Source organism: Mesocricetus auratus, unplaced genomic scaffold (assembly GCF_017639785.1).
Source record: "Mesocricetus auratus isolate SY011 unplaced genomic scaffold, BCM_Maur_2.0 Super-Scaffold_100014, whole genome shotgun sequence".
NCBI classification, from domain to species: domain Eukaryota; kingdom Metazoa; phylum Chordata; class Mammalia; order Rodentia; family Cricetidae; genus Mesocricetus; species Mesocricetus auratus.
In genome coordinates this window covers 20,610,013-20,624,380 of record NW_024429197.1, presented here as the reverse complement: position 1 = coordinate 20,624,380, position 14,368 = coordinate 20,610,013, and positions in this window count along the sequence as shown.

Genomic DNA, 14,368 nt, shown 5'->3' with positions numbered 1-14,368 from the left:
TCTCCACACAAGAGGAGGGGTGCAAAGATACTACAATGTGCCAGGCCCTTTGAGGGAGAAGACTCCTCGTGATTGCACACATGTGGAAGGACGCCTTTGTGTGTTGGTTTCTGTTCTGGTGGGAACAGCCTCACTGAAGCTTCAAGGATGTTCAACCACAAAGGAGCAGTCTGACCAACAGTAGATACAGCTACCAAGATGCAGCCTCGGTTACCTCAGATCTAGCTCCTTGCCTATGAGAGGGGGGTTCACTTCCTAGAACAGGCAAGGTTGCAGGTGCCAGTCAGAACCTGCTAAGACCAGCTTTACTTTTTCCCAAGCTCTGGACCTCCTCTTATCAGTGGGCTTCGCTGTTTCATTGCCAGCAATCCCTTTGGTTTCTCATCCCCAGAGTTCCTATTGCTGTTTTAAACCTAACATTCATTTTCACTCACATATTTTATTCTATCAAAACAGAAAAATATCACTTGGTAGTTTTAGAGTGTTTTTTAAACTCTCTTGATGAAATCCATTTTAAAGAACGCAGCAGGCCACTCCTGCAGCAAACCGTGTTTCCTGCAACTTTCCCATGCTTTGAAAGTTCTGCAGACTCTGTTTGCCCCATTAATTTAACTAATTTAATTTTTTTTGCAAGTGGACTGGCTTAAGAATTTAAGCTTTTTTTTTTTCAGGAGACAGGCTTTCTATGTATAGCCGTAGCTGTCCTGAAACTTGCCCAGTAGACCAGGCTGGCCTTAAACTCAAAGAAATTTGCCTGCCTCTGCCTTCTGAGTGCTGGGATTAGAGACGTGCATTGCCATACTTAATTAATAATTTTAGTTTTTAAGGTTTGTTGGCTACTTACTGAGGAACTTAAAAAAAGTACATGAAATACAACTAAGTTATAAAGTTTCCCATAACTGAGTGTGTGTGTGTGTGTGTGTGTTTAAACCTGGAAAACTTGTAACAGAACTGCACAGAAAATTAGACTCTATTTTTAAATCAAGCAGATGGGCCAAGGAGATGTTCAAGCATATAAAGGTGGTTGCCACAAAGACTGATGTGTGGAGTTCAATCCCTGGGACTCACATGGTGGTAGGAGAGAATAGACTCCTACAAGTTGTTCTGGCTTTCACACTAATGCTGTGGCACACATGTGCACATAGATACACACACACACACACACACACACACCAATAGACCAATGGATGGATGGGTATAATTTATTTATTTATTTGTTTTCGATGCAAAAGCAAAGAGTCTTTTATTGTAGTTGTTTAACAAGCTAACCCATTGGCTCTGGCCTTTCATCTATCCACCATGGCGGATGGCTGGAGAAAGATCAGAGAACCCTCGAGGCAGAGATTTGTTTTTTTCTGAGGCAGAGTTTCTCTGTGGCTTTGGAGGCTGTCCTGGAACTAGCTCTTGTAGACCAGGCTGGTCTCAAACTCACAGAGATTCACCTGCGTCTGCCTCCCAAGTGCTTGAATTAAGGGCGTGCACCACCAACGCCCGGCTAAGGCAGAGATCTTAAAGGGCAACATAAGGGGAGTATCTAGGGGTATGAAAAATTCTCAGGAGTGGTGCACTTCCAGGCTTGGGTGACCTGCCCTGTGTTGATTGGTCAACTGGTTGTTATGGCCCATAGGTCCTCCCAGAGTGGTTGCTATGCTCTGCATCCACTGTTATGCACTGTCCATAAAGCACATCCAGAGCCATAAAGCACAGCTAACTTCTGATTGGTTCCTTGTCACAAGGAGGGCATCTGACCTTCTAGTGACCAGGTCAGGAGCAGCAAGGTCATGCAAGCACATGTTAGCCTGTCATGGCTGCTAAAAATGGGGGGCTGGTCACTTCATTCCCCACTTCTCGAAGTACCCATGACAGGACTCAATCCTGAGTCCTGCCTGTTAGGGGCTCAAGGGGGTGTTAACAGGCCCTGTCATTAGCTGACAGATTTTTTTTTGAGGGAGTAACACTTGCATCTGTTATCATATTGCCTTCTATGTAAGGGAGTTTTCTTTTGACTTAGCATCTTAACCAGGGAAAAGGGGCAATGTATTCTTTCCCATGCTACTTCCTGCTGACTTTGGGACACAGTTAGGAACCTGGATAGGTATAATGTAAAAATTTTAGATACAAATTTAAAACAGGAGAACAGGGAGAGTTGGCTCAGTGGTTAAGAGCACTCATATAACCAGGAGGACTGGAGTTGATATCACAGCATCCACATAAGAAAGCAGACACTCCATGCGCACTTACAAATCCAACTCTGAAAAGCTGGGAGCCAGGAGGATGACTGAGGCTTGCTGGCTTCTAGCCTAGCCAAGAAAACACAAACCACAAGTTCAGGGAAAGACTCTACCTCAAAGGGTTAGACAGAAAGTAGTAGAGGATGCCCTGCACTGGCTTCTGGACACACACAGGCATGCACATACACCCACACGCAGACATGGACACACACATAGGTACAGAAAACCACTAAGTTGTCCTTCTATTTTTATATGTGCCTCATAGCATAAGTGAGTCCCAACCCTCTGCCACATACAATAATACGTTAAATAAACTTTAAGATGTATAAACATGAAAATAATCATAGATTACAATTTAGCTCTTTTTAATCTTCCTTCCTTTTAACGACATCTCATGTGGCTTGGGTTGCTTGGATTGGTCTCAAACTCTGTGTAGTCAAGGACGATCTTGCACTTCTGAGGCTCCTGTCTCTACCTTCTGAGTGGTCGGATTTTCAAAAACTGTGCTGAGGATCGAACTCAGGATTTTGCGCATGCTAGGCAAGCACTCTACAAACTGAGCTACATCACTGGCCCCTTCCTTCCTCTGTTCTTTCTTTGGGGTATGGTTGCAGGTAGCCCAGGTTTGCCTCAAACTCTATATATAATTGAGGATAGCCTTGAGCCCTTGATTCCCCTTCCTCTACCATGAGTTCTGGGATCATAGGACTGTGACATCATACCTAGCATGAGTATTACTCTTTCTCGTTGCTGTTGTTGTTGTTGTTTTTCAGGATAGAGTTTCTTTGTGTAGCCCTAGCTGTCCTGGAACTTACTCTGTAGACCAGGTTGGCCTCGAACTCAGAGATCCACCTGCCTCTACTGAGTGCTGGGATTAAAAGCTTGCACCACCATGCTGGCTAAGAATGTTCTTTCTTTCTTTCTTCCTTCCTTCCTTCCTTCCTTCCTTCCTTCCTTCCTTCCTTCCTTTTTCCTTATTTCCTTCCTCCCTCCCCCTCCCTCCTTCCTTTCTTTTTTTGAGTATTACTCTCTTATAATTGCAGAGTTATATTCTTTTATTTCTACTTCTACTCCTTCTTTGATAGGGTCTTACTTGTAACTTTGGTTGGCTTGGAACGTGCTATGTAGACTGGGTTTGTCTTGAATTCAGAGATCCTCTTGCCTCTGCTCCTCAAGTGCTGGAATTAGTGTCATGTGCTACCATGCCCCAGAGGATTATACTCTTGCTGCTATTATATAAGAACCATCCTGACTGCCTTGAGAAATAGAGAGCTTTGGTTTGTTTTGTTTTTCCAGTGGTGCTGAGCATCAAGTCCAGGACTATATATATAACAGGCAAGTGTCCTACCATTGAGTTATGTCCCTAACTTTGGGGAATCTTCGACCTTCATAGGCAGCAGAGAGAATGAGCCCAGAGAGGCAAGAAAGCAGTTAACACAGCACGAATCAGTAGCTAAATGTTTGTTCAAACTTCAGGAGTCTGACCCCAGGCAGTTTTGTTTTAGGCACATTTAAGCATGGACAATATGGTAGAAACTATTCTTGGGATTAGTAACTCAATTCTGAGCACACAGCAAATGTACCTAAATCTCTTTGAGGAACAAAGTAAGCTACATACAGATCAGAAATGACTACATTGAAACTCTGTGTAAAGTACATATATAAGTACAACCTTCCATAAAGATAGGTTCTATAGATTGACCAAGAAAGGCATATTTTAATTTTTATTTTATTTATTTTGGTTTTTTCGAGACAGGGTATCTCTGTATTGTTTTGGAGGCTGTCCTGGAACTCACTCTGTAGACCAGGCTGGTCTCAAACTCACAGAGATCTGCCTGCCTCTGCCTCCCGAGTGCTGGGATTAAAGGCGTGCGCCACCAACGCCCGGCTCAAAAGGCACATTTTTTTAAAGTATCAAAAATGGAAGCATTTGATCAGGCATGGTGGTAAATGCCTTTAATCCTAGCATTCAGGAGAAAGAGGCAGGGAAGTTCTGTGAGTTTGAAAGCAGACTGGTCTACATAGGGAATGTCAGGTCAGCCAGGGTTACACAGTGAGACCCTGTCTCAATAGAACAAAGCAAAGCCCCGCGACCCCCCCCCCCTGCTCCCCCGCAAAGTGTTAAATGCTTTGCTTGTTTATTTAGCTATTTTTGGGAGAGAATCTTGTGTAGCCCAGGCTAGCCTGTAACTGGCTATATAGCTAAGGATGGACTTGAGCTCTGGATCCTCCTGCCCCTTTCTCCCAAGTGTTAGGATTATAGGCTTGTGGTACCATGTCTAGCTCCATTAATGGTTTACAAGCCAGCTGGTTTTATGAGATGTTGTGTACACACTTTGATGTACTGCACAATGCTTTTATGCACTTGCAAAGCTGTCTTGTCTAACCTGCACTTACATACCATAATGATAACATGGTACACTCACGCCCGCATGCACGCACAATAATAAACAGCATTTCCCCCAGAGGGACATGGATGACAGCCCATCTTTACCTCACCAAGAAAGTGCTAGAATACTACAGGGTCAAAGTAGAATTTTATAAGAATATAATAGATCAAGAGGAGAAAACCTATGGTGGCCTTGAAGGTCCTGATGCCATACAAGTCAAACTAATATCTTCTGGTTGGGTTTGGTGGTGCACTCTTTAATCCCAGTACTCTGAGGCAGAGATAGGTGGTAGTTAGAGCCAGCCTGTTCTACATTGTGAGTGCCAGGACACACAGAGCTACACAGTGTTAAGTCCAAAGTGTTCCCCTCCAAACAAAACAAAAGGGCAGTGCTGGTGACAACATCCTAAACAGGACTTGGTCAGGTAAATAGAAGGATTGCTATTTACGGAGGCCTAAAGGTGGTTTCTATTTACCAGGAAACTCCCTTAATCTCATCAGCTACCTTAACTAGGGTTCCAAACAGCCTATGTCTGCTCAAAGACCCCACCCTGTTGATTGCCAAATAAAATCTGTTTGCTTTCCCATCATTTTGCACCCCCCACCGTGCCCCAGAGAGAGAGAGAGCCTTGGCAGTTTGATCCCCAATAAACTTTTCTTTCTATCCATGGAGTGGTCCAGTTCAGTGATTTCACTGTGCTCTGGCTTACACATAGTAAGACCCTGAATCAAAAACAAGACAAAACAAAAATATCTTTTGATAGTCATGAATGTAAAAAGAGAACATACTGTTGGGCAGTGGTGATGCATACCTTTAACCCCAGCACTTGGGAGGCAGAGGCAGAGGCAGAGGCAGGCAGATCTCTGTGAGTTCTAGGCCAGCCTGGCCTACAAAGTGAGTTCCAGGACAGCTAGGGATACACAAAGAAGCCCTGTCTCAAAAAATGAGAAAGGAAGATAGACAGACAGACAGAGTGAGTGAGTGAGTGAGTGAGTGAGTGAGTGAGTGAGTGAGTGAGAGAGAGAGGACATACACTAACATAGAGAGCAGTAAGAGCTGTGCTATGGGGATAGGCCAGTGTGGTAAGAATGAGGTCAGTTTGAGAGAGATCCCTTGGCATGGAGTAGAGAAAGTATGTGTGTATTTTTACTTACAAGGTCAGCCACCCCAACTGCTTCACTGACCTGACATGGCACAGGCCCTGATGACTTTGAACTTCCTAGACTGTTAAGTAAAATAGATGATAGCAAGCTGTTGATTCTTTTCAGTATTTAACACCAGTTATTCAGTTAGCCATTTTTCCAAACATAGCATCTTGCCTGCATACAAGTGAACTATGATGAAGATTGCAAGGCAGATACTCTCTCTTCTGTTTTTTTGTACAGCAAGCAGAGTTAAAATGTGTTTGCTCCATCAGCAAAGTAAGGATGTTTTTTGAGCTGAAAAATAAATATGGTAATTTGTAGATAAACAAAGCAACAAACACACAAATACAGGAAGAAAGAAAGGAATAAAGAAAGAATGAGGGGGTCATGGTGCGCGGTGGTGCCTTTAATCCTAGCACTCAGGAGGCAGAGAAACTCTGTCTGGGAGGGAGGGGAGAGAGAGAGAGAGAGAGAGAGAGAGAGAGAGAGAGAGAGAGAGAGAGAGAGAGAGAGAGAGAGAGAGAGAGAGAGAGAGAGAGAGAGAGAGATTCTTTTAATAGAGGTGTGTCAGGACAAACCAGGTGTGGCCATGCACACCTGTAACCTCATGTCCTGGTTAGAGTTTGTTTTGCCAACTTTACTCAAGCTAAAGTCATCTGGGAAGAACACAATTGAGAAAATGCCTCCATCAGATTGGTCTATAGGCAAAGCCTGTGAGACATTTTCTTGATTAATGATTGATGTAGAAGGACCCAGTCCATTGTGCATGGTGCCAGCCCTCCTATGATTCTGGGTTGTGCAAGAAATTAGTGGAGTTAATGGTTCTCAGTAGCCATGTGGGTGCTGGGAACTGAATTCAAGGCCCCTGGAAGAGCAGCAAGTATTCTTAACTACAGAGTCATTTTTCCAGCCCTCATATTGTAAGTTTTGGTAATTGCTCTTGTAGTGAAATAATCTTATTGGATCTCTCCCCTGTCTGTCCCTTTTAGTTTTGGTAATTGCTTATAAAACAGAAATTAATATGCTCCATATTCACTTTCTCATTTCATATAGTAAGATCCCACTTTTCAATATAGATATCATTTTTAATTATTTAATTTTGGGGGAATATTTCATAGATATATGTAATATATCTTAGCCATATCCAACCCTTATTCCCTTCCTCCCGCTTCTTTTTCTTTTTTCTTTTTTTGGTTTTTTGTGACAGGGTTTCTCTGTATTGTTTTGGAGCCTATACTGGAACTCACTCTGTAGACCAGGCTGGCCTCAAACTCACAGAGATCCACCTGCCTCTGTCTCCCGAGTGCTGGGATTAAAGGTGTGCGCTGCTACCGCCCGGCCTTCCTCCAGCTTCTTGTGTTCCCTAACATATTTTCAATTTCCCTCCCAATTTCATGTTCTAGTGTCATACTGCTGTGAAGAGACACTGTCACAAACAAAGAAGAAAACATTTAATTGAGAGCTTGCTTATTCTTTCTGCCTGCCAGCCCCACCTATCCTTTCTCCTGCCTCGCTATTGGCCATGCACCTCTTTATTAGACCAATCAGGTGTTTTAGGCAGGCAAAGTGACACAGCTTCACAGAGTTAAGTGCAACATAAATAATGCAGCATATCTTTGCGTCATTAAAAAAAATGTTCCACAGCATAAACAAACGTAACACACCTTAAGATAATATTCCACAACACTGATCTGCAAGCAGTAGGCAGATAGAGGAGGAGGAGGAGAGAGACAGACAGACAGACAGACAGACAGTCATTCGTGTGGGATTTTGAAATCTCAAACCCCACCCCTAATGATACACTTTCTCCAACAAGGCCACACTTTCTAATCCTTCTCAGACAGTTTCAAGAATTCAAACATTTGGAGCTGGAGAGGTGGCTCAGCGGTTAAGAGCACTGACTGTTCCTCCAGAGGTCCTGAGTTCAATTCCTGGCAACCACATGGTGGCTCAAAACCATCTTGAATGAGATCTGGTGCCTTCTGCTGTCATGCAGGCAGAAGATTGTATACATAATAAATAAATAAAAAAAAAGAATTCAAACATTCGTCACTTGTTTTCAGTTATAAGGGCACTACTACTACCCTCTGCAATAAAAACCCTCCTGTCCTGTTGACAAGTATGCTTTTGGCTGCCTTTACCCCTTAAGGCTAACAAGGAAGTTCAGTGGATCATGCACCCTTTACTGTTGATTTCTGTTTCAAACCTGTGTGTGCTTAGCTACAATAGTTGAAACTCGTGTTGAATAAATGATTCCTTGACGTTGCAGTGTTGACTTGGTCCTAATGAGGCCGACTGCGTGCTCTGGAAAGGGGTCTTCATAGCCCTGTCTCACCTTTCTCTTCATTAGTTCCGAGTCTTCCCAGTAACAGAGCTGCCGTTCCCAGCATAGCCCTTCTATCCTGACCTACGTATAGTCGGCTAAGGACAAATTTAGGATGTTAGAAAGGTCTGGTAAACCCAGAATGGGGTGGGGGTAGGGTAGAGATAGATGGATCCCAAGGGCTTGCTTATCTGGACCTGGTAGCACACATCTGTAATCCTAGTTCTCTGAAAGTGGAGGCATAAAGATCTGAAATTCAGGATTATCCTTGGCAACTATACAGAGAATTGAAGGCCAGACTGAGAGCTTCTGTCCTCTCTCTCTCTCTCTCTCTCTCTCTCTCTCTCTCTCTCTCTGTAGAGAGGGATGCAGGTGAGCCAGCCTTGAGGGCATGAGGGGGCATAGCTGGTAGGTACTTCCTCCCTAGTCTGCAGAGCGGTGGTAAGAGAGAGGGAAAGATGCTCTCCCCTCCCCCTCCCGCTTTTGACTGATGAGGGAGCTGACCCTCCCCTTTACCAGCTGCAACACTCAGGAAAGGGGGTCCTGCACCTCACCTGGGCAGCACAGTAGAGCTGACCCTATAGGCAGGAGTACTGGTGAGCCACCCCAAGAATGTGCGCATGGGAGTTCTGGCCTTGTCCCTCATCTGCCATGTGGTGGTGTGGGTTACCCTTCGACACCTGTGGCTGTTAGGTCATAAGAAGCTGGAGAGCTGTCCCTGCCAGCTGAAGCAGTAGGGAGAGTGGCCATTGCACCTCTGCAGGGCAACACAGTAGAGCTGACCCTGATGGTCCAGGTGTGGGAGAGCTGACCCTAAGGGCATGAAAGCAGGAGAACGGACCCTCCCTCTTGCTCATCACTGCAAGGGGTGACCTAGCCAGGGCAATTCTGGAGAGCGCACCCTGGTGTCAAAGATGGTTAGTTGCTGACCAACCCTGCAACTACCCAGTCCCAGAACCAGTGTTATGAGTTGGCGCACCCCAAACATCCACCCCATCTATGATATGTGGAAGCATGTTAAGGGGCTGCAGACCCCAAACTGCAGGATCTCCACAACACAGAGCAATAACAGGGTGGCCCAGTATAGATAGTGTAGCAGTGTGAGTTCCAGGACAGGCTCCAAAGAAATACAGAGAAACCCTGTCTCGAAAAACCAAACCAAACCAAAACCACAACAGCAGCAGCAGTAGCAGCAGCAACAACAACAAAACCCCCCCCAAAAAGTAAAAAAAAAAAGGAATAAAAGGCTTACTTGCAGAGCCTAAGTGACATTAAAGCAGTCACACTGAATTGTCTGCAGCTAGAATAGATGATGACTCCCTCAAGGGCTGTGTAGATGGAGCCCCCTTCCCTAGTCCTTCCCTGCCTAAATACTACAGCCCCTCCCTGATACCCCAAGACCATGTGAGTAGTGCAAACAGAATCGCATAAAACTGATTGGGAGCAGCTGTGATGATCTATGGGGAGCAGATCCTTCCAAACTCCTGAAGATGGCAGCAGAGCAGTTCAGAGGACAGCCAAGTACAACAGACTTTAGTGCTCACTTATGCAATCTCGGAAAGGTTTAATAAATTATGCTATACCTGCTAACTAGACATAATAAGGACCACAGTAGAACCCCTGAAGACAAGGAGAACATTTGTGAGATGCAACAGAAGAGGTCAATGGCTGTTGGGTGAATGGATAAAGCAGTAGGACCTTTGCATTCGACAGTCAATCCTCCCACAATGATTATCAGGTGCTTAGAGCCAGGACTGAGGCCAGTCTTTCTGTGTCTGAACTCTGCAGATGTCTGTAGACAGGATTGAGACTAGTCTTTCTGTGTCTGAAGTCTGCAGATGACTGTAGACAGGACTGAGCCCAGTCTTTCTGTGTCTGAGCTCTGCAGATGACTGTAGACAGGACTGAGCCCAGTCTTTCTGTGTCTGAACTCTGCAGATAACTGTAGACAGGATTGAGACTAGTCTCTCCATGTCTGGACTCTACAGATGGCTATGGGTAGTGACATTTCTTCACCTGAGAAACCACACACAAATGACTCTAAGAGTCAGGCTCCATCTAGGCTGAGACCTGAACCTTGAGGGTTGATCTTGAAAGTTTTGATTGTGTCCTTGTATTTGCAAAATAGCAAAAAGACACTTCTATGTGGATAAAATCTGGAATGCAGTGTATAAAAGGTAGTTGCTTTGTTTGCCAGAAGGAAATTTAAAGACTTTCTTTTTCTGTGATGCTAGGGCACTTTTGTCTTTTTACTAGAGAATGAACTCTAGGCCTTGCATATGCTAATCAAACACTGCCACTGTGCTACACCCATAGCCCTCCACCGCTTTGAGGCAAGGTCTTTTTTTTTCATTGTTCTCTTTCTCTCCCTCCCTTCCTCCTTCTTTCCCTCCCTCCCCCCTCCTCTCTCCCTCTCTCCTTTCCTTCTTTCCTTCTTTCCTTCCTTCCTTCCTTCCTTCCTTCCTTCCTTCCTTCCTTCCTTCCTTCCTTCCTTCCTTCCTTCTTTTTTGTTTCTTTCCTTTAGATCAGACTGGCCTTGAACTCAGAGAATCATCTGCTGGGATTAAAGGCTTGTGCCACCTTGGCTGAGACAAGGTCTTTCTTTGTAGCCCTGGCTAGCCTGGAACTCACTATGTTGTCTAGGCTGGCTTTAAACTCACAGAGATCCATCTGCATCTACCTTCTAAGTGATAGAACTAAAGAAAGACATGTATCACTACACCTAGCCTCATAGCTCCCTTTGGAATATTTTAAATTTTGAGACAAGGTCTCAGTAAGTTAGTCAGGCTGGCCTTAACTTGTGATTCTTCTGCCTCAGGGTCCCAAGCTGGGGAAATTATAGATGTGTACTACCATGCGTTAGCTTCAGACTTTTGAATAAAATGTTTTCAAGAAAAGAGGTCTCAAGTTGTGGCTCATGTCAGTAAACTCAGCATTCAGGAGATTGAAGCTGGAAGATAACTGTGAGTTCAAGGTCAGCAAGGGCTACATAATAAGACCCTCTCAGAATCAAAAGTAACAACTAAACAGATTTCTCCTTAACTTTCAACTCAGTGTCACTAAGTGAAGATGAAAATCAAGTTAGTGGATAGCTTAATGCTGGTCTCATTCTTCAGAAATAACTCATCCTTCAGAAATTACTTGGATCCTTAATTGTTCTAAATTCTAATAAAAACACAGTACTTGCTTTCTCAGAATTACATATTAAAACTGTGCTACCCAATACAACAGTGTCAGCCCCACACAGCCATATTTTAAAACTTTTAATGTTTGACAAGTTGAAATATTTGTATAATGAATTCTAGTCCTTCCTACCACCCTATCATTCTTTCTCTCTTCTTCCTCCTGTGGAGCCTTCTCTACAAGTTACCCTCTCACCCTTCATGCCTTCTTTTTGGGTGCAGCCCCCTGTGTTTTATTAGAGTTTCTTCTCTTTGGGGGGGGTTATTCACTGGAGCAGGCCAACTTATCAGTGACTCTACCGCTGATAAGTTGCCAGCTAAGGAGGTTCAATGTGGCTCTTTGAATGTAAATAAATTAAAATTAAATAAAATTAAGCTGGGTATGGTAGCATGTGACTGTAACTGTAGCAAGTGGGAAATGGAGACAGAAAAATCAGGACTTTGAGGCTAGCCTTGGCTGTAAGAGATCCTGTCTCAAACCAATTCATACAAACAAAACACCCAAACATCAACAAACTAACACACAGACAGACAAACATAAAAATCCAGTCATGGTGTCTTTAATCCCAGCACTTGGAAGGCAGAGGCAGGTAGATTTCTGTGAGTTAGAGGCCAGCTGTGTCTATGTACTGAGTTCTAAGACAGTCAGGGATGTGCAGAGAGACCCTTCTCAAAAACAAACAAAAACATCAAAAACACCTAAATAGACTTATTTCCTTCCTTCCTTCCTTCCTTCCTTCCTTCCTTCCTTCCTTCCTTCCTTCCTGTGGTTCTCCTGCTTCCTTCCTAGTACTCGGGATTACAGGTGTTATGTCACCAGGGCCAGCTCTTATCTATTCAGTTCACTGACCACATATCAAATGTTTAAGAGTCACGTGAAACTAATGGCTACTCTGTTGGTAGAGAGATGCCAAATCATTTCCATTGCTGTAAAAGAGTCTAGTCAGTGTCACTTTAGAGAGAGCAGTCTGACAATCAAATTTTTAGAAATGGACAAAGGGTTGGGAGTGTAGGTCATTTGATAGAGTACTTGCCTAGTATGCCGCATATACTACCTGAACACTCCTGTAATCCCAGCACTTGGGAGGTAGAGATAGTAAATCAGAAGTTCAAGATCATCCTCAACTATAATGAGAGCTTAAGTTCAGACTGATATATGAGAGACCCTCTATTAAAAAAATGGGCGGGGGGGGAGGGGAGGAAGAGTAGGCATTGCTCTTAAGAAAGACTGATGCCATATAGACTATGGTCTCCAGGAAAGCATGTCTAAAGAGCTCACATTTGAGCTAAGATACTCACCAATTGGTCCTCCAACAGCACATTTGCCTTGTATGTCTATAGAGAACATCAGAAACCAACATTTGGGAAGATATATGAGATTTTATCCTATTGAAAGTGTGACATACCATTAGGTAAATTTATTCTTTTTCTTGGGACATTTTTTTTGAATGATTTGTCCTTTTTCTTTAGATGTCTCATTTGTCTAGGGGTCTTCAGATTCCTTAGGTACTGTTACTCTTCTGGAAAAGCAGAAACAAAACCCTGCCCCAACCTTAACTTTGGGAGTTTCCTTTCTTGGCAGGTTGAATGGACACATTGTTTGATGAACTGTTGCCTCTCCTACTCAAGAGGTCTCTCCTGTTCAAATCTAATCTTTATCATTTTTTTTTTGGTTTTTCGAGACAGGGTTTCTCTGTATTGTTTTGGAGGCTGTCCTGGAACTCACTCTGTAGACCAGGCTGTCCTCGAACTCACAGAGATCCGCCTGCCTCTCTCTCTATATATAGACTGATTTACTTCAGCAGTTTTTTTCCCTATTATCTAAAGTCTTTCTGCAGTCATCTTTCCTTTACCATTAGCATTTAAAATTTTTAAGGTTAATAAAGTAGTGTGTATCTATCTCTGGGGGACTTTATTAGCTATTTCTGTTTATTAAGCATTTCTTTTAAAGTATGGTTAGATCTTTTTATAACTGCTTGTCCTGTAGGATTGTATGGTATACCTGTTATATATTTTATGTTGTAATATGCAAAAAACTGTTTCATATGCTGGAACATTGTCAGTTTTAATTTGTACAGCTATTCCCATAGTTCCCATAACTTCTAATAAATGTGTGATTAAAGAATCAGCCTTTTTAGCCAGGTGGTGGTGGCACATGCCTTTAATCCCAGTACTCGGGAGGCAGAGGCAGGCGGATCTCTGTGAGTTCGAGGCCAGCCTGGTCTACTGAGTGAGTTCCATGACAGCCTCCAAAACAATACAGAGAAACCCTGTCTCAAGAAACCAAAAAAAAAAAATCAGTCTTTTCAGAACTCAAAGCAGTTGCTCATTGAAATCCTGAATATGTATTTATGGTATAGTTCACATACTTTAATTTTCCAAAGTCTGCAAAATGAAGCACACCTAGTTACCAGATTTTGTTTCTTGAGTACCCTTTGGGTTACTTCCTGCAGGTGTTGGAGTTTGGTTATATAAAAAGTAATAGACTGCACTCGGGAGGCAGAGGCAGGCGGATCTCTGTGAGTTCGAGACCAGCCTGGACTACCAAGTGAGTTCCGGGACAGCCTCCAAAGCCACAGAGAAACCCTGTCTCGAAAAAAAACCAAAAAAAAAAAAAAGTAATAGACTGATGCCTTATAATATTCTTGGCTTGTTGCCAAGTGATAGAAAAATCTTTTTAATCCCTTGCTATTTCTTATGAAACCCTGAGGCTTCTAGCACATTTCCCACTAATAGTTGATCAATTTCATCATCACCTTGCACTAGAGGGCCTGGTAGACCTGTATGGGATCTGATGTGTTATATACAAAGGATTATTTCTATTTCTGATTATTTATTATAACTGAATAAATAGCAAAGTTAATTCTGAATAATCTCAAAAGGGTTCAGTAGTTTCAATATGTAAGTCAACTTTTTCTGCATATTGAGAGTCAGTAACTATATTAAGAGGTTCTGGAAAATCTAATTATACCATTAAAATAGCATATAATTCTGACTTTTGAACAGAATCGTAAGGACTTTGAGCTACTTTACTTAAATTTCCTGACTTATAAAATGCCTTTCCTGATTAATTTCATTAGTATAGAGTACAGGGGCT